Below are 11,249 nucleotides of genomic sequence, written 5' to 3' on the forward strand. Positions count from 1 at the left end.
GGCTATAGGCCAGTGGGGTGCTATAAGGGTGGTGGCTATAGGCCAGCTAAGTGCTATAGGGACTGGGGGGTGGCTCCGGAGGGTCGGGGCGCTACAGAGGCTGGGGGTGGCGTCACTGGAGCTGTAGGGACCGGGGGAGGAGCCCGTAGGGCGCCGGGGGACAGGACCCGGGACTAGACTCCCCACACCCCAGCCCCCGCGGCCCCGGCTCCTTGCAAACCCTGCGCTAGGCGGCGGCCGCTCGCTGCCCGCACCGCTGAGCCCCGGCCCGGGCCCGGCCACAAACACACGGCGGAGGCGGAGCCCAGCCCGGCGCAGGCGCCGCCGGCCCGCCCAATGGAAAGGAGGAGGCGGCGGGGGGCGGGCGCAGGGCTGGAGGGCGGGCCGCGGGAGAGAGACGCGCTAAAATCCACCCCCAGGCTGAGCACGGGAGACAGACACCCCCGCACCACCCCTGTGCCCCTGCCGGGGGGAGCGCGCGCACCCCCCAAATCCACTCTGCCTGGGCGAGGGAAAACAGACACCCGCCCAGCAGATCCCGGGAGAGAGACTGTGACCCAGAGAGCGGGTCCCAGCTCCGTCCCACGAGGGAAGGAGGAGAAAGAAGCACTTGGAGCAACCTTCCCAACGTCCCATGCTGCCCTCCCTGCCCTGCCGCCCCCCAGCGAGAAAAATCCAAACCTTGCTCCGCGGGGTGGGATTTCAGAGCCAAGGTTTCCGTATTGCAACTGCCAAGCACTCAAACTATCACGAGATGTTTAAAAAAAGAACCGGTGGGGTCTTTTAATGTACCTTGGAAGCTTTAGGGTTTACAGTTTGAAGCTTTTCTATGCAATCAGAAGGGCTAGACACTTTTTTTTTAATGGACACTCGGAGGTTCTTTAATAACGTCACTCCTGAATCGGAGCCTTTAAGAACAACACCAAACACCAAGAGACTCATGAATTGGTTCACTGAGATTTTTTTTAAAGACCTAACGTTAGGCACCCAAATCCATTTATAGGCACCAAAATCCATAGGCACCTGATTTTCAGAAAGAATGAGCATCAATTTGTTTTGAATCTTGACTGACATGTTTTTACTGTACATGCCTGCAAGAAACCATATTATAACACCACTGGGCAACAGCTCTGCTTAAACATTATTGTTGAGCGTGTATTCAGTTATTTAAGTTTATTGCAGTAATTCTGTACAGCACCAGATGGCAGACTGCTGTCATTTTTTTCTGCCTTTTTTGACTGCATGTGTCAAAGCAAGGGATGGCGCTTGTCTCTGTGCATGGAGTGGTTTGGGTTCTGTTTGTGGTGTTCCTTTATGGAAACAAGCTTATCAGTTTCACAAGCTTTAGAGTACTGTTGCTGAAGCTCACTCAAACCTCCATCTTACTTTTATGTTAGGCCTTGTCAACAGTCAGAGCAGAATCATGCTGAGTTTTAAGAAAGTGGACAAGGTGGGTGAAGTAATACCTATTATTGGATCAACAATCTGTTAGTGAAAGAGAGAAGCGTTGGAGCTTACGCAGAACTCTTCTTCAGAATCTCCATAAAGCTCAAAAGCTTGCCTCTTTCATCAATGGAAGTTGATCCAAGAAAAGATATTACCTCACCAACTTTGTCTCTAATAGCCTGGGACAAGCACAGCTACAACAACACATTCTAAAAAAAAAAAAAAAAGGTTGCTGCTAGTGCAATTTATTTGAGTACAGTTTCCACGTAAAGCAGCTGTACAGGATTTTTTTTTAAACTGTGGTAGCACACACTGTGCTAAGGAGCTGCGGTATACTATTATTTATTGCATTATCTCAACAGCTAGAGGCCCTAATCAAGATCTGAGCACCAGGGTTTTTCAGGTGCTATACAAATAAAGAGTAAAAGATAATCCCTGCCCTGAAGACTTCACAATCTAAAGACTACCCCTGCCAGCATTTCGGAATCCAGTTTGTAGTATGTTTTACAGCATGTTAGGTTTAGACACAAGCCATGTTACAACTGTGTTTGACCATAGCTATGTTTGAAAACAGTTTCAAACATGGTTATAATAGAGCCTAGTATGGATATCACCTCAGGCAGGAAATTAATACAATTAATATGGATTTTATAGACATATGGAGTTCATTCTATCCAGGTTTTTGGTTATCTTAACCAGCTAAACCTTCCTCACTATCTAGCCCCTCTTCAGGAAAAAAAAAAGTTAATTGTTAAAGTATTTAACAAACACAAATGAAACTGAAAACATTAATCACGAAGAGACAAAATGTATCATAAGCACAATGATTTCTACTACATGTGACCATGTTACATGAGTTAGTAAAGCTGGTTGCATTTTCAGTTAAACACTTGGCTGCTAAACTGTTGAAAACCGCCAATTGATTGTGCTTTTCTGCTTTTAATAAACATTTATTTCTTCTTGTGCAATGGTGCTTCACAATTGCCTACACTGCACATCACTGAAATATCTTTCATTGTACACTGGTGTAGCAAAGGACACTGGTAGTCACATTAACTAAAACACCATAGTATAAGCCAACCTACAGATAGTATAAGCCAAATTCTGCTCTTATTTACATTGATGCAAATCTGGACTAATTCAATTTATTTCAGTGGATTTGCCATTGTAAATAAGAGCATGCAGTACATTCTAGGACAATCTCCTCCAGATTCTGAATAAGACTTTATAACAATTGAGGCAGAGACTTGCTACAGAAAGAACTCATCCGAAGAATGAATTCAGTGCATGCTGGGAAGAGACTTTGATAATTTTGTCCATGCAGTGTATATTTGTTCAAGAAAGCCTGTTAATAACTCACTTGACTAGGCCACTTTGCCAATCTAAGGGCTGAATCCAGCTCTTGCTGAAATCAATTGAAGGAGTCTTATTGACTTCACTGGGAGTTGGATCTGGTCCACAGTGCTTCAAGGAGCTCCCAGAAATGCAGAGCACCACCCTCCTCAATGCTGCATACCAAGTGAACAATCAAATAAGAAATTCAGCAAATTGGTTCTCTTTCAGTTTTGAGTGATTTGTTCATTCCTTACAGGCAGTTTTCTTAATGTTTTTTCCCCATTGTGCCTTCTTCAGGGTTCATCCTGCTAAGCAATAGTGCTGGTTATAATGAAATTACAAATATATTGTATAATATATAGCAATATATCTATTAAACAACCATAGCCTAAATGTTGAATTTTTTAAAGTGTGACAGAGATATCAGAAAAGGGGACACAACAAAGAGTAAAAAGGGACTTGAAATTATATGGGTGTTAGGTGGCATTATAAACAAATTAATAACTAATCCCTAATAAACTACTAATTAATTTGATGGTATACTGTATCTCTTGATTCTTTCTTGTTAGTTGGAATGCTAATGTATTTGTCTTTTACAGTGACATTGTTTTGCTCAAGTTAATTACCCACTGGCTTACAAAGCAAGATGAGGATGAAGCCAACTGGTGTTAATTATTTTATTGCATAATCTGAACCACATAGTGTCCATTGTTACCCATGAAAAGAAGTGCTTTTGCTATTAAAACCAGAACAATTTTATGGCAGCCATGTCCCCTTAAGTATTATGGCTCCTTGGAAGTGCATTGTTTTCTAGTCCCTCTTGTATCATTGCCTTATCAATGGGATGACAAAAGCTTATTTGAAGCTGCAAAGATGCATAGCAATGTCATTAAATTATCAAAGCCAGATTGAGCTGTGAAAAGGTGTATGAAAAGCCAATGTAGTGGAATAACATCCATCATACACAGCACAGGCAGCTATATCTGCATTGTATCAGAGTGCATGTGATGCTGCAATGTACTAGAGCTGAGCCAAGTAAACCAGGTCTTTGGTTTCAGTTTTGCAGAACTAAACCTGAGCTAGCTTGTATCTGTGTAGAATTTTATCTGAACCAACTATAGATGCACTGCTCATCTGTTTGCAGGCACTCAGCCTCAGTACAGCTGAGACAGTGTGTGCCAAGTGTGCACCACTAGCCTAATGCACACCCCTTGTGGCTTATTGCCACAGTGACTGGATAATACACAATAATAACTAGCACAGGGGAAGGGCATGAATAGTTAGTTGGGTCAGTCTAGATTTTCTGCAGATATGATTTCACCTCAGCTATTTTCTTCAGGAGAGTGAACATTTATTTTAAGAACTGCTGTGTGCGGGGGAGAATATACTCTATTCATATAAGCATTTCATTGTGAGTTTGAGCAGAGCTGGGAAAACTTGGCTCCATTTCCTGGCAACATCCTGGCCATAACAGGATCACTCTATTGTTTACATTCTACCTGCAGAAAGAATGCAAATGTTTTAGCCAAAAATGTTCACAGACTAAATTCCTTGTTGAAGCGAGAAGGGGAAGAAATGACAGTTTAAGGTAATAAAACATAATTAAATGGTTTGGAGCAAAAGGGAGTTTAACCTTTCCTTTTAGCATGGCAGCACAGTAAGTAGGTTTGTCTCTAAGGAGATTGTGGACAGTATCTTTAATCAGGGAAGCAGTTAAATAAATACAGTAGAAAGCCCCATCCCAGGGAGGGAGCCTGATGACTCACTGGGCAGCTGCCCTTGGAAACCTGGGTTCAGAAGTGCCCCCAGTTTCCCCTTTCCTTAGGCTAGTGAAGAGTGGAAGCATTGTAGAAGTGATGTTCACAAGTCTTAAGGCAGGAAGGGTGGAGACTGCAGATTATGAAACCTAAACAATGTCCAAAAAATGACTGCATACACATGTGAACTCTGGCTTAAGCAACCACCCAAGGAATCAACAAAATTCAGTTGCTTGGTCTATAACTAAAAAACTGGTGCTAGAAAACTTGGATGGGATCATGAAAGTACCAAGGCACCCAAACTTATTCCCAGCTTCGGCTTTGCTGCAATCCACAAAATTCCTGATGAATCCGGTAGGTGCCTAAACTCACTGAGCCCCTAAATTTTTAGAATAAAATTCCCTTGGCATTCACATTTCTTCCTCTGGGCATGCGGACACCTAGCTCCCGCCTGAGCAGCGGAGCGATTCACAAACTGGGAAAAGATAGGCATTCAGCCACCTAAACTGTGTTTGTGGCACCTGATCCAAGAAGTATAGTCAAAAACTGCCCACCAGATCAGGTCCCATTCAAAATCTAGCTAGAGGCAATACCACCTTATATCCAGGTGATTAGAGCACTTGTGATAGCCAGGTTCAATTCTCCCCTCTTTTGCCAGAGGAAAAGAGAGGATTCTCCCACTTCTCAGAAGAGTGCTTTAATCACTGAACTATGGGATATTCTGACAAGGGGATCCCTCAGTGTTTCCTGTTGAAGCTGTAGCACAGGGGTTCTCACAACAAATTTTTTGGTGGCCGCACTCCTGCTGGTGGCCACACTGTTAGATCAAGACAATTAAGATGAGGCTTTACTTCACAGAAGATGGGCTATCTGCAGTATTCTACCCCCCTCCGCATTTATCAACGGTGTTTTAGTGTAGTTAATACACAGGCAGGCTAAGGTTGCAAACAACAAAATAGTGTTTATTGGGATACACAACAACAAACTAGGACTCCCTATAACTAAGATAACACAAAGAATAACTGCTTGGTTGTTAACACAGCATAATGGGGATGAACCCCAGAGCCCAAACCCTTGCACAGTGGGGTTTTGCAAGAATAACAGAGAAGGACTATACCATGTCTTGCAGAAGAACAGGAACAGGAATGCAGACAGGAACCAGGACCTCACGGACAAGTGGAAGGATCAGGAACCTCTGCAACAAGATCTTCAGCGAGAGGTCTTCTGCCTTCTACTCTTGACCTTGATGCCCTGCCTGCTGAATGTGGACACTACACCATATGATGGTTTAACGGGTGAGTGAGGGTAAATCCAAAGGAACCTTATTAGGTGTTGCTGGTGCACCTTTGGCCTTATTCCCTCAGCTAACATCAAGGGAGGACTTCTATGCCTCACTGGAATGACCTGTTTTCACAGCACCCAGAGACACAGAAAGAACCAACCCTCAGGGCTTGAACACACCCTTATATATATTCCCTGTTGCTGGGCAGATTTTACTATCACGTGACACTATCTTTCCCTCTGCTTTGGCACCAAGCTTGAAAAAGAGCACCAAAAGAGCTGAAGGAGAAGGGGTGCCAAGATGGAGGACAGGTTGTCCTTTCACCAATCCAAAATGGCGACTATGTACACTTAATAAATTGAACCTTTTCTACCCAACAACACTGACACCTTTTCCTAAAATACTTCATTAACTTTAGGAAAAATAAATAAAAATGCCCAAATACACATCCAAATCATTGTAATTTATTTATGTTTTTTAATATTTTTCAATAATAAAAATAATGCTGTGAAAAATGATATTTGTATGTTTGTTAATATCACTTTTTGCAGGACACTTAGTAGCTCCCTGGGAGGCTGTGAAAAGTGATGTGATATTAACAAACATACAAGTATCACTTTTTACAGCCTCCCAGCTAGAACATAAGAATGGCCATACTGGGTCAGACCACTGGGGGTGATGGATGCAGGGCCAGGAAGGCAGCGGGGCTCGGGGCAATGGGGGGTGATGGATGCGGAGCCAGGGGAGGCAGCGGGGTCCAGGGGCAATGGGGGGGATGGATGCGGGGCCAGGGGAGGTAGTGAGGGCCAGGAGCGATGGGGGTGGGCAGTGCGCTCTGCAGCCGTGCGTCCGGAGCCTGGGGTAGGTGACTAGGTGAGTGCCTGCTGCTGCATGGCCAGAAGCCTGAGCCAGTGCCTGTCACTACATGGCCGGAGCTGGCTTTTGCTGCTGTACGGCCAGGGGTCAGCACCTGGGACTAGCACCACTGGAGCCTGAGGTCAGCACCCACTGCTGCATGGCCAGGGCTGGGGATCAGTGCCTGGGGCCAGCGGCCACTGCCGCATAGCCAGCACCCAGGCTTAGCGTCCAGGGCCAGTGCCCGGAATCAGTGTCCGAGGCCAGGGGTCAGAGCCCACCGCCATGGGTCTGCACCAGAGGCCAGCATCCGCTGCCACACGGCAGGGTCCAGGGATTTGCAGCTGGGGCCTGCCGGATCCCAGGGTTGGCACCCACTGCTGAACTCCAGGGGCTAGGGGTTGGCGGCTAGGGCCAGGGCCAGGGCCCGTGGTCAGCGGCCAGGGCTGGGGATCAGCGCCCACCACCTGCAGTCAGGGCTGAGGGGGTCAGCAGCCAGGGCTGGGAAATTCGCACTCAGGGTCAGCGCCCACTGCAGCATGGCCAGGGCTAGGGGTCAGTGGCCGGGGCTAGCACCTGGATCAGGGGCCAGGGCTAGCACCTGGATCAGCGGCCAGGGCTGGGGGTCAGAGTGTGAGGCTGTGGGTCAGCACCCGGGGCAGGCAGCCGTCATCAGGGATTGGCACCGCGCAGCCAGAGTTGGGGATCGGAGCCTGCCGCTGCGTGGCCAGCGGTTGGATGGAGCCTGAAGCCCCATGGCCGAAGGCTGGGGCTGCGTGGTGAGAGCTGGGGGGTCAGCGCCTGAAACACCGTGGCTGGAGCGGGGTGTTGGTGCCCAAATCCCCATGTCTGGAGCCCTGGTCCACACAGCCAGGCTCCCTAAGTCCCACTGTTGAGCCCACCACCAACCACCCCAGGGCTGAAGCCTCAGCCTCACTGCCCACCCCATCCCCATAGGTCGAGAACTCACCTTGCTCCTTCAGTGTTGTGTCTCCAGAGGTGGTGCAGGGCGGTGCATCCAGGAGCAATAGGGAGGGAGGAGGAGGGAGTGATTCTTTGCTCTCCCCCACCCCTCAATCACTGCCCAGGAGGTCTGTGGCTGCATGAAAAGTCCCTGGTGGATGCATTTGGCCATGGTGGCCACATTTGAGAAACACTGAGTGCACTATCCAGATAACAATACTACAACAACACTCAGCACCTAGTTCTGCAGTCTGTACTACACAAATAGTCCAAATGGCCCCGATTCTTGGGTCTGGCTAAACTGTGTTCAGCATGGGATTTGAACGAAGAGGTAAAGGTGGTTTTATGCCACCTCTGTGTTCTCCTGATCCTGGTGCCAGCCAAGGATCAGTTCAGTACCTGGCACAATTTAGAGTAGCCAGAGATTTTCTAAAGTGAACCCCAGCTGCCCACAGCTTCAAGAGGTCGTTCCAACAGCCAGGGTCACTGAAGTACAGCTGCACTCTAAGCAGGCTTCCTTTGCTGTAGCCAACACCCTTATGCCAGGGACTTCATACCACCTGGCACATAGCTAGCTACGTGGGGATATTTGAGCATGCTAGGGGAATCCTCAAGAGACAGAGTAAAGTGGATTTACAGCTCCTTTGTGCTAACAGAGCTGTAAAAAAGGGCTGTAGCAGACACAAAAATCTGGCCCAGTGACTTTAATGGGATTACTCATGTTAGTAAAGGCTGAAGGATTAAATCCTAAGAAAATAATACTTAGCACGTACCTAACAGTTCACATCTTCAAGGAATTTTGCCATCTAAGGCTCCTTCCTGCAAACAGATCCGCTAGCATGGACCCTGCACCCACGCAGAGTCTCATTTACTTCAGTGGGGCTCAGGGGTCTGTATTAGCAGGCTTACTTGCAGGATTGGGCCCTAAATAATTAATTATTCCAAATTATATCCGTCATGTCTCAGGCTTGTTTTAATATGAAAGAACAAGCACTGTTAAACTGGAAGACCTGGTATGTTATTTTGTGATGGGGAATGTATTGTATACCTCTTTCCTTTTCCACATTTTCTGGACTTGTTTTTGCTATAGTCCATATTTCCCTTGATCATTAACAGCTTTGTTAGCACAGCTTACCTGCTGGTTGTTGGTTTATAGCATAAATATTGAACTGTGAAAGTCACAGAATAGCACCCCCAGAGACATATAGAATTACCCTGGGGTGGTTGTCAGCAGGCTTACCAGGTAATTGCTTGCTGCCACTGCCATCTAAACAGTGCAATGGTAAATCACTGGCGGGTTCAGTGAAGCCCTCTGAATAGAAATAATCACCAAACTGAATAGAATGCACTGCAGGATGCAGGGAGAAATACTTCTCGTACGGCTCCAGACTCCAATGTTTGTTTCTTTACTTGACATCATTTTAAATCAGTTATTCTAGTAGCCTATGGGACTTCTCGGTCTTGGCAACTGAGCTGGAGTTGTTCATACTGATTATTCCTTTAAGTAAGAGCTGAGCTACACCTTGTTTTTGTACCAATTTAACTATATTGGTTTAGAAGCTGATACAGTTAAATGGGTGCAATGCCTTAGTGTGGGCACAATTATGCAAATGATACAGTTCTATAAAGGTGTTTATAGCAGTATAGCTACCACCTTTGAGCACTATGAGCACTTTTCTAAACGGCTATAATTAAAATGGTACAAAAACCGTGCACAGACATTCCTAATTTGCTGGTGTTCACATACTATAGCATATTAGAAATGGATTATATATTATAACTGATTTGTTCTATTAATTACATTTAATTATGATTAGATTAGGGACCGTGAGTAAAGGGAGTGGAAATTAGGAGACCAAGCTTCTGTTCCCAGCTGTCACTGACTTGCTGCGTGACCTTGGATGAGACAGTTAACCTCCCGGTCCTTCGTTGTCCAATGTATAAAATAAGGATATTATATAGCCAGCAGCAATTGAGATCCCATGATGGAAAGTACAACATGAATGCAAATTATTAGTAAGATACTGGTTTCTTTGTTTGTTGAGTCTTTCATTGTGGGCCAGATTGTGAATCTCTTACTCCCAGAGGTGACACAATAGGAATCATTTCAGGGAAACATCCTAGTACATAAAAACACAGACCAGTTGAGCTTGCATCTAGTTTAAAATGAAAAGACATTAAAGTTGCATGTACATTTCATAATGATAAATTGCAAGAAAGAACAATTCTGGATCATTCTTCTTGAATTTGGCTTTTCACACATAAAATAGGGTCTGATCCAGGCCCTAAATGAAATATTTCATAAATGGTCTTTGCACTAGTATTACTGACAGCACAGCTATGCCTGACCGTGAAATTTCAGCCAATATAGGCCACATGTGTATCACCAATGACTGAACCGCTGGCAGAGATGAAGTCTAATCATTTGAGCAGAAGACTCAAGGAATTTAGGAATTCTAAACCAAGCGATCATACTGACTTTCCCTATGGCTTCATACAAGATAAATAACTTTTCTACCTCAGCTTTGCCATCTGCAAAATAGTCAAGTATGATTATTCCCATCCCATGGGGGCACTGTGTGAAGAGTCATTCATGTTTAAATGCTCAGAATTTTAATACATTGTTTGTCAAACTTTGCTGTGAGCTTTCTTCAATTCTTGATGACTCAACCCCTCGGTCTGTTGGCAAGCCTGTTTCCTCCCTTTCTCCAATAGGCTAGCCCCAGTGGCCAGACAACAGAAGTTAGTCCTACCTAGCAACTAGTATGGCTAGAAGGGGCCTGGCTTCCATTACTACTGCAGCAAGATCAACTGTAGCACTGCTTTTGCAGTTGTGAAACCACAAACAGAAGTCTTAAGATAAGTGGATACAAAAAGAGGCCATTTTAAACAAAAAAAATTATGTCAGACCATCTCAGCAGATGAGCTTTCAAGCACTGGGATTGAGACCCAAGCCTCTCATCACAAACGCAGTATTTTACACGATCTGGTAATACCAGCATCACTGAACTCGGCACATTGGTTCTGGAATCCTAGCAGCTTTTTGTAAGCTGTTGTATGTACCCAATAAATGAGTCATTACCATATTTTAAATATTTATTTTTAAGCTTTAAACATTAGCAGAATTAACAATAACACTGTATTAGAAAGGAGAAGGATAGGCTTTGTGGCTGAAGCACAGTAAGAGATTTGTGTTATGTCTGCAGACTTGAGGTAACTGCATTGAACACATACCTGGAGTTATCTACACTTAGGCCATGTCTACACTACAAAATTATGTTGACCTACCTTATGTCCGCGTACAGCCACCACAGTTATAAAGTCACTTGTGTATGTGCACACTTGGCTGCTTGTGTGGAAGGTGTGTGTCCTCACCAGGAGCGCTTGTATCGATTGTACTGTCAGTGTGGGGCATTGTGGGATGGCTTCTGAAGGCCAGTAACAGTTGATGTAAGGAACGCAGTGTCCACACTGACATTGCGTTGACCTAATTACATCAACCCTGACTCTACGCCACTCGGGGAGGTGGTATTACTAAATCAGCGTAGAGAGGCACTTACCTCATGTGATCGGTGTCGGTCCGCCTACCCGCTAGGGGGCGGTGGGGAGCT

At 45.5% G+C, this 11,249-nt stretch overlaps 1 protein-coding gene across 2 annotated transcripts in view; it reads right to left on the reverse strand.

Moving 5' to 3' along the window:
• The window catches only part of LOC112108759 (TBC1 domain family member 7), a 24,193-nt gene extending 23,892 nt beyond the window's left edge, over positions 1–301 (reverse strand). Inside the window, exon 1 of one of the 2 annotated variants that reach the window (XM_026660226.1) lies at positions 221–301. The gene's annotated coding sequence lies outside the window, so the exon portion shown is untranslated. The remainder of the gene's footprint in view (positions 1–220) is intronic. The other variant, XM_026660217.2, reaches the window with a different exon arrangement.
• Positions 302–11,249: the final 10,948 nt, after the last annotated feature.

Source organism: Terrapene carolina, unplaced genomic scaffold (assembly GCF_002925995.2).
Source record: "Terrapene carolina triunguis isolate 2854851 unplaced genomic scaffold, T_m_triunguis-2.0 Scaffold58, whole genome shotgun sequence".
NCBI lineage: Eukaryota > Metazoa > Chordata > Testudines > Emydidae > Terrapene > Terrapene triunguis.